The sequence below is a fragment of the Oryx dammah genome, unplaced genomic scaffold (genome assembly GCF_014754425.2).
Source record: "Oryx dammah isolate SB20612 unplaced genomic scaffold, SCBI_Odam_1.1 HiC_scaffold_8, whole genome shotgun sequence".
Classification (NCBI taxonomy): Eukaryota; Metazoa; Chordata; class Mammalia; order Artiodactyla; family Bovidae; genus Oryx; species Oryx dammah.
This window is the reverse complement of record NW_024070192.1, coordinates 60,908,637-60,924,241: the sequence shown is the minus strand read 5'-3', so window position 1 is coordinate 60,924,241 and position 15,605 is coordinate 60,908,637. Positions and strand designations below refer to the sequence as shown.

At 39.3% G+C, this 15,605-nt stretch overlaps 1 protein-coding gene across 3 annotated transcripts in view; it reads right to left on the bottom strand.

Annotated features, from left to right (window-relative positions):
- The window catches only part of CA10 (carbonic anhydrase 10), an 850,317-nt gene that overhangs the window by 238,415 nt on the left and 596,297 nt on the right, over nucleotides 1-15,605 (bottom strand). The window lies entirely within an intron of this gene.

Below are 15,605 nucleotides of genomic sequence, written 5' to 3'. Positions count from 1 at the left end.
TTAGAAAAAATTTAAAAAACGGAGCTGGACAAATCAGTTTCTCTGACTTAAGACTGTACTACAAACATAGTCATCAAGACATGGTACTGGCACAATACCAGAAACACAGATTAATGAAATAGGAAAGAAAGCCTAGAGACAAACTGACACACCTAATCGGCACCTGGTATTTGCCAAAGGAGGCAAAAATGTACAACGGATAAAAGGTAGTCTCTTCAATAAATAGTGCTCAGAAAACTGGACAGCTACATGTAAAAAAATATTAAAACAGTTCTTAACTGCAAGTAGGAAAATGAACTCAAAATGCATTAAATACCTAAATATAATGCCAAAGAATGAAACTCTTAGAGGAAAATATAGAACAGTCTTTGAGATACAAATATTTAACATAATCACACCAAAATCCTCTTTGACCCCCACCCCCTTCTAGAGTAATGGAAATAAAGGTAAAATAAGCAATGGGGTCCTAATTAAATTTAAAAGCTTTTTGCACTGAAAAGTAAGCCACAAACAAAACAAACAAACAAAAAAACAGCCCTCAGAATGGGAGAAAATATTTGCAAATGAAGTAACTGACAAAACATTAATCTTTTAAATATATTAAAAAACTCATGTAGTTCAATATCAAATAAACAACCCAATAAGAAATGAGGAACTTAAATAGATATTTCTCCAAAGAAAACATATAGATGACCAACAAATACATAAAAGAGTGCTCAACATCACTAATTACTAGAGAAATGCAAATCAAAAGCACAATGAGATACCACTTCACACTGGTTAGAACAGCCATCATTAAAAAATCTATAAACAATAAACGCTGGAGAGAGTGTGAAGAGAAGAGAACGTCCTACACTGTTGGTGGCAATATAAATTAGTTTAAAAAACTAAAAATAGGGGGGCGGTCCTAAGATGGTGGAGGAATAGGATGGGAAGACCACTTTCTCCCTCACAAATTCCTCAAAAGAACATTTCAACGCTGAGCAAACTCCACAAAACGACCTCTGAATGCAGGCAGAGGACATCAGGCAACCAGAAAAGCAGATCATTGTCTTCAAAAACAGGTAGGAAAAAATATAAAAGACGAGAAAAGAGACAAAGGAGGTGGGGAGGGAGCTCCGACCCGGGAAGGGAAGCCCGTCCCGGGAAGGGAATTCTAAGAAGAGAGGTTTCCAAACACCAGGAAACACTCTCCCTTCTGAGTCTGTGGCGAGCCTTGGAAACACAGAGGGCAACATAACAGGAAGGAAAAATAAATAAATAATTAAAACAACAGATTACAAGCACAACAGTAACTCCCCCAGCGGAAAAGCAGCGCAGACGCCTGCATCTGCCACTAGCAAGTGGGGGCAGGGCAGGGAAGCGCGGGAGGCGCGGGCTGCCATGCTTTGTAAGAATCGGGCAGGAATGCCCCAGGTGTAACCAGAGTGATCGAACTTGGGCTAGCAAACCAGACTGGGGGATAGCTACCACGCAAAAAGCTCGAACATAAGACACCGCCAGGACCGTGCACAGAACAAAGGACGGAACGGAAATAGCCGGCTGCAGACCATCCCCCGCCGGGACAGGCAGCCAGAGCCGTAAGAGCTGGAAAGGGGCAGTTGCAACCCCAGAGAGACTTTACCTACCAAACTGCAGGCTGGCTTCTTTGCTAAGACTTCTGGGGGTGCTGGACAGTCACCATCCGCCTCACAAGGTGCGCCAGCAGTACACCCAGAAAACTGAGCAGCAGAGACAGAAAAGGCAACAAGTCACAGCGACCGCGCTCGCCAAACTCCTGAGCTACTCGGACCTGGGAAGGGCACAAAACGCAGTCCCAACCGAATCTGTGCCTCTGAGGGCTACCTGAACGCCAAACCTGAGCGGCTTAGACCGGGGAGGTGCACACAGCCTAGGGCCGGCCTCAGACAGTTCCCAGCTGAGCACCGTAGAGCTGGAGCAGTTTGTGCGCCGTGAGAAGGGACAGGTCAAGCGGGGCTGAGACACTGTGTGCCCACGACAGTGCTATTTGTTTGCAGCATCCCCCCCTCCCCACAACTCGACTGAACTAGTGAGCCTAAAAAAAAAAAAAAAGTGTTCACCACCACCCCCCTGTGTCAGGATGGAATTCAGACACTGAAGAGACCAGCAAACAGAAGAAGTTAAACAAAGGGAACTGCCTTGGAAGTGACCCCACACGGCCCACAACATCAGAGAAGGGCCAGATATATCTTTACTATTTTTACAATCATTCCTTATTTTTTTTTCTTTTTTCGTTTTTTTTTTCTTTTTTCTCTTTTTTCTAACTTTTTAAAAAATTGTTAAGTCTTCTATTTCTCCTCTAATTTTTATTTCTATAACCTACTATTATTTTGCAAAAAAAAAAAGACTACTTTTTTAAGGCAAACACCATATATAGTCTTTGTGTGGTTGTTGTTGGTGTTTTTTAATAATTCTTGTGTTATTTTTCTTTTTTTTCTCTTTTTTCTTTTTTCCTTCTGCTTCTTCTCTTTAATATTGTATTTTTGAAAACCAACCTCTAATCTAGATTTTTAATCTTTGCTTTTTGGTTTTTGTTGTCAATTTTGTACATTTAAAAACCCAAACTTCACTACCCAATTTTACCTGACAGCGAGATTACTGGCTTGACCACTCTCTCCTCCTTTGGACTCTCCTTTTTCTCCACAAGATGGCCTCGGTCTCTCACCTTCCCCCCGCCCCCATCTCTTCTATATCCAACTCTGTGATTCTCTGTGTGTTCTAGACGGTGGAGAACACCTAAGGAACTGATTACTGGCTGGATTTGTCTCTCTCCTTTTCATTCCTCTCTCTTACCTTCCTGGCCACCTCTGTCTACTTCCTCCCTCTGCTCTTCCCTGTATAACTCCGTGAATACCTCTGAGCAGTCCAGACTATCAAGCGCACATAAGGAAGTGACTATTGACTAGCTTGCTCTCTCCTCTTTTGATCCCACCTCATCTCATTCCAGTCACCTCTAACTACTCCCTCCCTCTTCTCTTTTCCATGTAACTCAGTGAACCTCTCTGGGTGTCCCTCAATGTGGAGAAACTTTTCATCTTTAACCTAGATGTTTTATCATTGATGCTATATAGATGGAGAAGTCTAGAGACCACTGTAAAAATAAAACCAAAAACCAGAAGCAGAAGGCTTAAGTCCAAAGCCTGAGAACATCAGAGAACTCCTGAATTCAGGGAACATTAAGCAATAGGAGCTCATCAAATGCCTCCATACCTACATTGAAACCAAGCTCCAACCAAGGGCCAACAAGTTCCAGAGCAAGACATACCACGCAAATTCTCCAGCAACACAGGAACACATCCCTGAGCTTCAATATACAGGCAGCTCAAAGTTACTCCAAAACTTTAGACGTCTCATAACCCATTACTGGTCACTCCACTGCACTCCAGACAGAAGAAACCCAGCTCCACCCACCAGACCTCCAACACAAGCCTTCCTAACCAGGAAACCTTGACAAGCCACTGATACAACCCCACCCACAGTGAGGAAGCTCCACAATAAAGAGAACTACACAAATTACCAGAATATAAAAAGGCCATCCCAAACGCAGCAATATAACCAAGATGAAGAGACAGAGGAATACTCAGCAGGTAAAGGAACAGGAGAATGTCCACCAAACCAAACAAAATAGGTAGTGATAGGGAATCTACCTGAGAAAGAATTCCGAATATTGATAGTGAAAATGATCCAAAATCTTGAAATCAAGATGGAATCACAGATAAATAGCCTAGAGACAAGGATTGAGAAGATGCAAGAAAGGTTTAACAAGGACCTAGAAGAAATAAAAAAGAGTCAATATATAATGAATAACGCAATAAATGAGATCAGAAACACTCTGGAGGCAACAAATAGTAGAATAACAGAGGCAGAAGATAGGATTAGTGAAATAGAAGATAGAAGGTAGAAATAAATGAATCAGAGAGGAAAAAAGAAAAAACGAATTAAAAGAAATGAGGACAATCTCAGAGACCTCCAGGACAATATGAAACACTCCAACATTCGAATTATAGGAGTCCCAGAAGAAGAAGACAAAAAGAAAGACCATGAGAAAATCCTTGAGGAGATAATAGTTGAAAACTTCCCTAAAATGGGGAAGGAAATAATCACCCAAGTCAAAGAAACCCAGAGAGTTCCAAATAGGATAAACCCAAGGTGAAACACTCCAAGACACATATTAATCAAATTAACAAAGATCAAACACAAAGAACAACTATTAAAAGCAGCAAGGGACAAACAACAAATAACACACAAGGGGATTCCCATAAGGATAACAGCTGATCTCTCAATAGAAACTCTTCAGGCCAGGAGGGAATGGCAAGACATACTTAAAGTGATGAAGGAAAATAACCTACAGCCCATATTACTATACCCAGCAAGGATCTCATTCAAATACGAAGGAGAAATCAAAAGCTTTACAGACAAGCAAAACCTGAGAGAATTCAGCACCACCAAACCAGCTCTCCAACAAATTCTAAAGGATAGTCTCTAGACAGGAAACACAAAAAGGGAGTATAAACCTGAACCCAAAATAATAAAGTAAATGGCAATGGGATCATACTTATCAATAATTACCTTAAACGTAAATGGATTGAATGCCCCAACCAAAAGGCAAAGACTGGCCAAATGGATACAAAAACAAGACCCCTCTATATGCTGCTTACAAGAGACCCACCTCAAAACAAGGGACACATACAGACTGAAACTGAAGGGTTGGAAAAAGACATTCCATGCAAATAGAGACCAAAAGAAAGCAGAAGTGGCAATACTCATATCCGATAAAATAGACTTTAAAACAAAGGCTGTGAAAAGAGACAAAGAAGGCCACTACATAATGATCAAAGGATCAATCCAAGAAGAAGATATAACAATTATAAATATATATGCACCCAATATAGGAGCACTGCAATATGTAGGACAAATGCTAACAAGTATGAAAGGGGAAATTAACAACAACACAATAATAGTGGGAGACTTTAATACCCCACTCACACCTATGGACAGATCAACTAAACAGAAAATTAACAAAGAAACACAAAGTTTAAATGATACATTAGACCAGTTAGACCTAATTGATATCTATAGGACATTTCACCCGAAAACAATGAATTTCACCTTTTTCTCAAGTGCTCATGGAACCTTCTCCAGGATAGATCACATCCTGGGCCATAAATCTAACCTTGATAAATTCAAAAAAATCAAAATCATTCCAAGCATCTTTTCTGACCATAATGCATTAAGATTAGATCTAAATTACAGGAGAAAAACTATTTAAAATGCCAACATATGGAGGCTGAACAACACGCTTCTGTATAACCAACAAATCACAGAATAAATCAAAAAAGAAATCAAAATATGCATAGAAACGAATGAAAATGAAAACACAACAACCCAAAACCTGTGGGACACTATAAAAGCAGTGCTAAGAGGAAAGTTCATAGCAATACAGGCATACCTCAAGAAACAAGAAAAAAGTCAAATAAATAACCTAACTCTACACCTAAAGCAACTAGAAAAGGAAGAACTGGAGAACCCCAGAGTTAGCAGAGGAAAGAAATCTTAAAAATTAGGGCAGAAATAAATGCAAAAGAAACAAAAGAGACAGCAAAAATAAACAAAGCCAAAAGCTGGTTCTTTGAAAGGATAAATAAAATTGACAAACCATTAGCCAGACTCATCAAGAAGCAAAGAGAGAAAAATCAAATCAATAAAATTAGAAATGAAAATGGAGAGATCACAACAGACAACACAGAAATACAAAGGATCATAAGAGACTATTATCAGCAATTATATGCAAATAAAATGGACAACCTGGAAGAAATGGACAAATTTCTAGAAAAGTACAATTTTCCAAAACTGAACCAGGAAGAAATAGAAAATCTTAACAGACCCATCACAAGCACGGAAATTGAAACTGTAATCAGAAATCTTCCAGCAAACAAAAGCCCAGGTCCAGACGGCTTCACAGCTGAATTCTACCCAAAATTTTGAGAAGAGTTAACACCTATTTTACTCAAACTCTTCCAGAATTGCAGAGGAAGGGAAACTTCCAAACTCATTATATGAGGCCACCATCACCCTAATACCAAAACCTGACAAAGATACTACAAAAAAAGAAAACTACAGGCCCATATCACTGATGAACATAGATGCAAAAATCCTCAACAAAATTCTAGCAATCAGAATCCAACAACACATTAAAAAGATCATTCACCATGACCAAGTGGGCTTTATCCCAGGGATGCAAGGATTCTTCAATATCTGCAAATCAATCAATGTAATTCACCACATTAACAAATTGAAAAATAAAAGCCATATGATTATCTCAATAGATGCAGAGAAGGCCTTTGACAAAATTCAACATCCATTTATGATAAAAACTCTCCAGAAAGCAGGAATAGAAGGAGCATACCTCAACATAATAAAAGCTATATATGACAAACCCACAGGAAACATTATCCTCAATGGTGAAAAATTGAAAGCATTTCCCCTAAAGTCAGGAACAAGACAAGGGTGCCCACTTTCACCACTACTATTCAACATAGTTCTGGAAGTTTTAGCCACAGCAATCAGAGCAGAAAAAGAAATAAAAGGAATCCAAATTGGAAAAGAAGAAGTAAAACTCTCACTGTTTGCAGATGACATGATCCTCTACATAGAAAACCCTAAAGACTCCACCAGAAAATTACTAGAGCTAATTAATGAATACAGTAAAGTTGCAGGATATAAAATCAACACACAGAAATCCCTTGCATTCCTATACACTAATAATGAGAAAGTAGAAAACAGAAATTAAGGAAACAATTCCACTCACCATTGAAACAAAAAGAATAAAATACTTAGGAATATATCTACCTAAAGAAACTAAAGACCTACATATAGAAAACTATAAAACACTGATGAAAGAAATCAAAGAGGACACTAATAGATGGAGAAGTATACCATGTTCATGGATCGGAAGAATCAATATAGTGAAAATGAGTATACTACCCAAAGCAATCTACAAATTCAATGCAATCCCTATCAAGCTACCAGCGATATTTTTCACAGAACTAGAACAAATAATTTCAATATTTGTATGGAAATACAAAAAACCTCGACTAGCCAAAGCAATCTTGAGAAAAGAATGGAACTGGAGGAATCAACTTGCCTGACTTCAGGCTCTACTACAAAGCCACAGTCATCAAGACAGTATGGTATTGGCACAAAGACAGAAATATAGATCAATGGAACAAAATAGAAAGCCCAGAGATAAATCCACACACATATGGACACCTTATCTTCAACAAAGGAGGCAAGAATATACAATGGAGTAAAGACAATCTCTTTAACAAGTGGTGCTGGGAAAACTGGTCAACCACTTGTAAAAGAATGAAACTAGATCACTTTCTAACACCGCACACAAATATAAACTCAAAATGGATTAAAGATCTAAATGTAAGACCAGAAACTATAAAACTCCTAGAGGAGAACATAGGCAAAACACTCTTCGACATAAACCACAGCAGGATCCTCTATGACCCAACTCCCAGAATACTGGAAATAAAAGCAAAAATAAACAAGTGGGACCTAATTAATATTAAAAGCTTCTGCACAACAAAGGAAAATATAAGCAAAGTGAAAAGATAACCTTCCGAAAGGGAGAAAATAATAGCAAATGAAGCAACTGACAAACAACTAATCTCAAAAATATACAAGCAACTCCTGCAGCTCAATTCCAAAAAAATAAACGACCCAATCAAAAAATGGGCCAAAGAACTAAATAGACATTTCTCCAAAGAAGACATACAGATGGCTAACAAACACATGAAAAGATGCTCAACATCACTCATTATCAGAGAAATGCAAATCAAGATCACAATGAGGTACCACTTCACACCAGTCAGAATGTCTGCGATCCAAAAATCTGCAGGCAATAAATGCTGGAGAGGGTGTGGAGAGAAGGGAACCCACCTACACTGTTGGTGGGAATGCAAACTAGTACAGCCACTATGGAGAACAGTGTGGAGATTCCTTAAAAAAATTGCAAATAGAACTGCCTTATGACCCGGCAATCCCACTGCTGGGCATACACATGGAGGAAACCAGAATTGAAAGAGACACATGTACCCCAATGTTCATCGCAGCACTGTTTATAATAGCCAGGACATGGAAACAACCTAGATGTCCATCAGCAGATGAATGGATAAGAAAGCTGTGGTACATATACACAATGGAGTATTACTCAGCTGTTAAAATGAATACATTTGAATCAGTTCTGATGAGATGGATGAAACTGGAGCTGATTATACAGAGTGAAGTAAGCCAGAAAGAAAAACACCAATACAGTATACTAACACATATATATGGAATTTAGAAAGATGGCAATGATGACCCTGTATGCAGGACAGCAAAAAAGACACAGATGTGTATAGCGGACTTTTGGACTCAGAGGGAGAGGGAGAGAGTGAGATGATTTGGGAAAATGGCATTGAAACATGTATAATATCATGTAAGAATCGAATCGCCAGTCTATGTCCAATGCAGGATATGGCATGCTTGGGGCTGGTACACGGGGATGACCCAGAGAGATGTTGTGGGGAGGGGGGTGGGAGGGGGGTTCATGTTTGGGAACGCATGTACACTCGTGGTGGATTCATGTCAATATGGCAAAACCAATACAGAATTGTAAAGTAAAATAAAAAATAAATAAATAAAAAAAAATAAAAATAGAGCTACCATATGATCCAGCAATCTCATTCCTGGGCATATATCCAGAGAAAACCATAATTTGAGAAGATGCATGCACCCAACCTAAATGTTCATCAACAGAGGAATAGATGAAGAAGATGTAGTACATATATACAGTGCAACATTGCTCAAGCATTAAAAAAGAATGAAATAATGCCACTTGCAGCAACATGAATGGACTTGGATATTGTGGTATTGAATGAAGTAAGTTAGACAGAAAGACAAAAGTCATAAGAGATTGCTTATATGTGGAATCTTAAGGGTACAAATGAACTTATTTACAAAATGGAAATAGAGTACCAAATTTAGAAAACAAATATATGGTTACCAGGGGCAACTGGGGGAGGTATAACTTGGGAGATTGGCATTGACCTATACACACTACTATATATAAAATAGATAACTAATAAGAACCTACTTAATAGCACAGGGAATTTTTAAATACTTTATAATGACCTAAATGGGAATATAATCTAAACAAGAGTGGATATATGTGTATATATAACTAACTCACTTTGCTGTATAGCAGAAACTTACAAAACATTGTAAATCAACTATACTCCAATAAAAAATATTAATTTAAAAAGAACACATATTGTCTAACCTAAGTAAATCTCAAGGAGTTCACATGTAGTCAAATAAAATATTATTAATAGGATATCTCACATGTGTTTTTAAATCCATGTGTACTTACTGTATAGTTACAGGACATCTCATTTTGAATAAATATCAACTTATATTTGGAAATACTTGATATGAGTTTATATTTCATAAAAGCTATAGTAGAAAAACTAGATCCTTACTCCTAGATTGTAAACATACTTAGAAATTTCCCAATAACTGAATTGAGTGTAAGGTTTTACTTGAATCTCCCCAGGACCCATCAATTGTATGTGTTTGGTCAATATGTGTAAAGTTCAGTGTGAGGTTCACAGGCGACTCTCCCAGTACTCCACTGACATCAGAGGAGGACCAGTGTCACAACCTGAAAGTCTTCCAGATACAGTGTCTTCTGGAAGTCAGGTATAGCTGGCTGGCCTGTGGCTTGGCAGTTGATTGGGTGACAGGACCAAATCTATTTTAGAACAGGACAACTCAACGTGACACAGACAGTGAAGTCTTACAGGATTTCACACTTTGTTAGAACATTTTATTCCATCATTAGATGATATTAGATGATATCACTTAGATGATATTGCAGAAAACACACCTTGACCCCATAATAATGGTCGTGATAGCTGTAAAATCATATCTAACATCTTTATACAAAGGAAATAGTCCAGTGTTTAATCATTTGTTCATGTTGAAGCTTTAAAGCATTGACGTTTTCCCAAGGCCTTGTGCTAAGGAATGGGAGCCCAAGGCTGAGCTGTTTTTGCTTCTGCTCCGGAGGCAGAATCAATAAACAGACAATCATGGTAGAATGTGCTAGAAGGTTTGATGGAGGGAATCACAGAAGTGAGGCTTCCAGCTACAGCTGTGTAGGGAGGAAAATATGGGGAAATTTTCTTGGAGAAAGTAACCTATGATGAGACTGTTGATGAAACAGCAGCTCTGAAGTCTCATGTTGTCAGGTCAAAAAGTTGAGGGGAGGCGGGTCCTGGGAGTCATGAACTCCATTTCCCACCTCCTTCAAGTGGCAGTCATGCATCAGTTGTTTGAACTGAGTACTTTTTGATTCACAAAATAAAAAACATAGATAGAGAGTTTGTGGCAAGAAGTGCTGCATCTGGAGTTGTAAGGAAACTGGAAACCATTAAGTGGCCAGAGCGCCAGGGAGGGTTAACAAATGGAGAGAGGTCTAGAGACAGGTAGTACAGACCTTGCTTTCCATTTTCCAAAACTGGGGGAAATGTTAGTAGTGGTTGGATTGAGAGCCCTGCTGAGGGTTTGGCATCTCAGGTTTCCTGCCTATCTAGCAGCCTCCTCTGTCTTCTACCCTTCAAGACAGGATTCTGGCCTTCAGATGAACACTGAATGGTTTTATAATTTAAAAAAATTAAATTACTTCACAAATAATTCATTACAAATTATGTGCCCATGAACTGTATTAATAGTGATTAAGAAGCCAGTGCTCTCAGATTCAATTAGCAAAACCGCAAGTATTCACAGAGGCTTATACTGGAAAACTGGGGAAAACATGCAGGTGTGCAAATGCGACCTACCTGCTGCAGAAGAGCTTGAAAAATGCCTCCCCTTCAGCAAGTGCTTTCCTTGTATTGCCATTTTCTTTTGGGTGACAAATGCAGCTGATGATGAGGCCAGTGGAACTTTAGGCTTGGACTCAGACTCTTAAGTCAGGATTCCCAGACTTGCCTGTTGAATTACTGCTTGTGAATTTATAGATTCCTCAGCCCCACTTCTAGTGATTCAAGTTCAAGGAGTTTAGATATGGGGCTTAGAAATCCATAGCTTAAAAAGTAACTCATATGACTCTTGTCATAAGACAAGTTTGGGGAATGTGCTCCAAGTAGAAACTGGAGCTGATCATGGCTGTGAAATGCCATCTGTGGGGATGGATGATAATAGGACATGGGGATTCCATTTACTAGTCCTTTCTGGTTTGTTTTTGCCAGAGATAATGTAGAAGACTCTGTGTGTGTGTGGATTCTGAATGAGTAGTAGTTTAATCCAGTAAACATGAAAACAAGAAGAAGGCATCATGACTTGCTAATTAATTCTCTCTCTTTTATATAAATAAGTGAAAACAAATAGCTTTGGGAATGTAATCATAGAAACCCAACCTGGATTTCTGGAACATTCTTGGTATTCTTGTAAATAAAACCTTCTTTGACAAGAAAAGAGGAGAGTCTGTGACTTAAATGTCTTCCTGGATCATAGAATATTTAGGACAAAAAAAAAAAAAAAAAAAAAAAAAAAACATCGGAGAGAATGGAGTTTAATACCTTCATAGTGTGGATGAAAGTCTGCTAACTCAGAGAGATGAGGCACCTGCCCAAGATCACTCAAGTGATGAAATGAGCTATCTAAAGACAGGAGAAGTGCCACCATGTTTCCTGAATCTTGGCTTCTGGCTTTCAGTGTCTCCTTCTGGCAAAACTATAGTCTCTAAGACACTCTCATTACATGGATACAATATGCTAGAGAGCAGGGAAAGAAGGAAGAGCTGCAATTTGTTTCAATAAATATTAAATAAGAACCTAATATATTAGAGGAATTTGGTGGCATGGTAGATATGTTGTTGTTTAGTCAGTAGGTCATCTCCTAATCTTTGTGACCCCATGAACTGCAGCACAACAGGCTCCCCTGTCCTTCAAAATCCCCTAGAGTTTGCTCAAATTCATGTCCACTGAGTTGATGATGCTATCTAACCATCTAAATCTTTGCCACTCCCTTCTACTTTTGCCTTCAATCTTTCCCAGCATCAGGGTCTTCATCTGTTCATGTCAGGTGGCCAAAGGATGGGAGCTTTAGCTTCAGCATCAGTCCTTCCAATGAATGTGAAAGTGCAAGTCTCCAGTCGTGTCTGACTCTTTGTGACCCCATAGATTATACAGTCCATGAAATTCACCAGGCCAGAATACTGGAGTGATTAGCCATTTCCTTCTCCAGGGAATCTTCCCAACCCAGGGATCAAACCCAGGTCTCCTGCATTGGAGGCAGATTCTTTACCAGATGAGCCACCAGAAAACCCCTGCCAATGAAGTGTTGATTTCCTTCAGAATTGATTGGTTTGATCTCCTTACAGTCCAAGGGATTCTCAAGAGTCATCCCCAGCACCACAATTTGAAAGCATCAATTCTTCAGCGCTCAGCCTTCTTTATGGTCCAACTCTCACATCTGTACATGACTAGTGGAAAAACCATAGTTTGACTATATGGGACTTTGTCATCAAAATGATGTCTCTTCTTTTTACTGTGCGTTCTAGGCATGACAGATATACAGATGCATAAAATAAGACTGTTGTCCCTTAGATCACAAAGGCATGTAAATGAATAACTAAAATATAGTGGGACAGACGCTAAGCAGAAATTTATGTAGAACAGTGTTAACTCCAGAGAGGAAGAAATGAACTTCTTGAGAAATCAGAAAATGTCAGAGGGCTTTGAGTCAGAAGTCAAAGTTCATCATCCTGATGGAAGAAATAGCACATCTGGCAGAAAACAAATGTTCAAGAGGCTGGGGGAAAGAAAACTCTAGAGTAGATGTCATAAACTTTTTCTGTGAAGAGCAAGGAAATAAAAATTTTAGACGTTGTGGGTCATAGGTTTTCTGCTGCAACTGCTCTAACCTGTCAGCCACAGAAAATGTGCAAGCAAACGGGTTCATCCATGCTTTAGGCTGTGCTTAGTTACTCAGTTTTGTCTGATCCTTTGTGACTCCTTTCAGGCAAAAATACTGGAGTGGTTTGCCATTTCTTTCTCCAAGGGATATTCCCAACCCATGGATTGAATCTGCATCCCCTGTGTCTCCTGTTTTACAGGCAGGTTCTTTACCTGCAGCATCATCAGGGAAGCCCATAAAATTAGGCAGTTAGCCAGATCTGGCCAGTGGGATATAGTTTGCATGCCGCTCTAAAGTCTATAAGTAGTTAACAATGAAAAGTATGACAAAAGAGGAATCTATTTAGCTTCAGTTCAGTTCGGTTCAGTTACTCAGTCATGGCCGACTCTTTGTGACCCCATGGACTGCAGTACACCAGGTTTCCCTGTCCATCACCAACAACCAGAGCTTGCTCAAACTCATGCCCATTGAGTCGGTGATGCCATCCAACCATCTCATCCTCCGTCATGCCCTCTTCTCCTGCCTTCAGTCTTACCCAGAATCAGGGTCTTCTCCAATGAGTCAGTTCTTCACATCAGGTTGCCAAAGTATTGAGGCTACAGGTTCAGCATCAATCCTTCCAATGAATATTCAGGACTGATTTCCTTTAGGGCTGATAGGTTTGGTCTCCTGGCAGTCCAAGGGATTCTTAAGAGTCTTCTCCAACACCACAGTTCAAAAATATCATTTTTTTAGGTGCTCAGCTTTCTTTATTGTCCAACTCTCACATCCATACATGAATACTGGAAAAGCCATAGCTTTGACTAGATGGACCTTTGCTGGCAAAGTAAAGTCTCTGCTTTTTAATACGTTGTCTAGGCTGGTCATAGCTTTTCTTCCAAGGAGCAAGTGTCTTTTAATTTCATGGCTGCATTCAATATCTGCAGTGATTTTGGAGCCCATGAAAATAAAGTCTGTCACTGTTTCCATTGTCTCCCCACCTATTTGCCATGGAGTGATGGGACCATCTGCCATGATCTTAGTTTTTTGAATACTAAGTTTTAAACTCTTTTTTTTTTTTCACTGTCATCTGTCATTTTCATCAAGAGGCTCTTTAGCTCATCTTCAGCTTGTGTCATGAGGGTGGTGTTATCTGCATATCTGAGGTTATTGATATTTCTCCTGACAATCTTTATTCCAGTTTGTGCTTCACCCAACCTGGCATTTTGCATGATGTACTCTGCATATAAGTTAGATGAACAGGGTGACAATATACAGACTGGACATACTCCTTTCTTGATTTGGAACCAGTCTGTTATTCCATGTCTGTTTCTAACTGTTGCTTCTTGACCTGCATACAGATATCTCAGGAGGCAAGTATGGTAGTCTGGTATTCCCATCTCTTTAAGTATTTTCCAGTTTGCTGTAACCCACACAGTTATAGGCTTTGACATAGTCAATAAAGCAGAAGTAGATGTTTTTCTTGAACTCTCTTGGTTTTTCTATGATCTTAGATTGGTAAGGACCAAATTAAGAAGGGATTTGCATGGTAAAGACTTGCTTGCACGAGTCACTTATCTTCTCCGAGCCTTAGCATCTTCACCTGTGAAATAGCAATCAAAGTAACTCCCCGAGAAAGACTGTTGTGAATATTATCTGAGATAAATCTAGCACAATTCCTGGCATTTTGCTATAAAATAATAGTTGCCAATGCTCTACAAATAGGATACATTTAGAGATGGGAATGTTGATTTACCATGGTTTCAGAATTGCTTCAAGAAGCAAAGTACTTGTTTCCAATAGCAGGTTAATGTGGAGAAAGGCTGTTTAGCTATAAGTTCAGAGAGGAATTCTTCAATGGAATATTTTTCCACTGACGCTCCAGGTCAAATGGCCTCTTATTATCTGAACTTACTTAGACTTCCAGGAGAAATATCAGTAACCTCGGATATGCAGATGGTACCGTCCTAATGGCCAAGGGTGAAGAAGAACTAAAGAACCTCTGAATGAAAGTGAAAGAACAGAATGAAAAAGTTGTCTTAAAGTTCAGCATTCAGAAAACTGAGATCATGGCATCCGTTCCCATCACTTCATGGCAAATAGACGGGGAAACAGTGGAAACAGTGGCAAACTTATTTTTGGTAGCTCCAAAACCACTGCAGATGATGACTGAAGCCTTGAAATTAAAAGAAGCTTGCTCCTTGGAAGAAAAGGTATGACAAGCCTAGACAGTGTATTAAAAGGCAGAGACATTACTTTGCTGACAAAGGTTTGCCTAGTTCAAAAATATGATTTTTGCCGTAGTCATGTATGGATGTGAATGTTGGACCATAAAGACTCTTGAGAGTCCCTTGGACAGCTAGGAGGTTAAGCCAGTCAATCCTATAGGAAATCAACACTGAATGTTCATCTGAAGGACTGATGATGAAGCTCCAATACTTTGGTCATCTGATATGAAGAGACAACTCATTGGAAAAGACCCTGATGCTGGGAAAGATTGAGGGCAGGATGAGAAGGGGGTGACAGAGGAAGAGATGGTTGGATGGCATCACCGACTCAATGGACATGAGTTTGAGCAAACTCCATGAGATAACAAAGGAGAAGGAAGCCTGTGGTCACAAAGAGTCGAACATGAC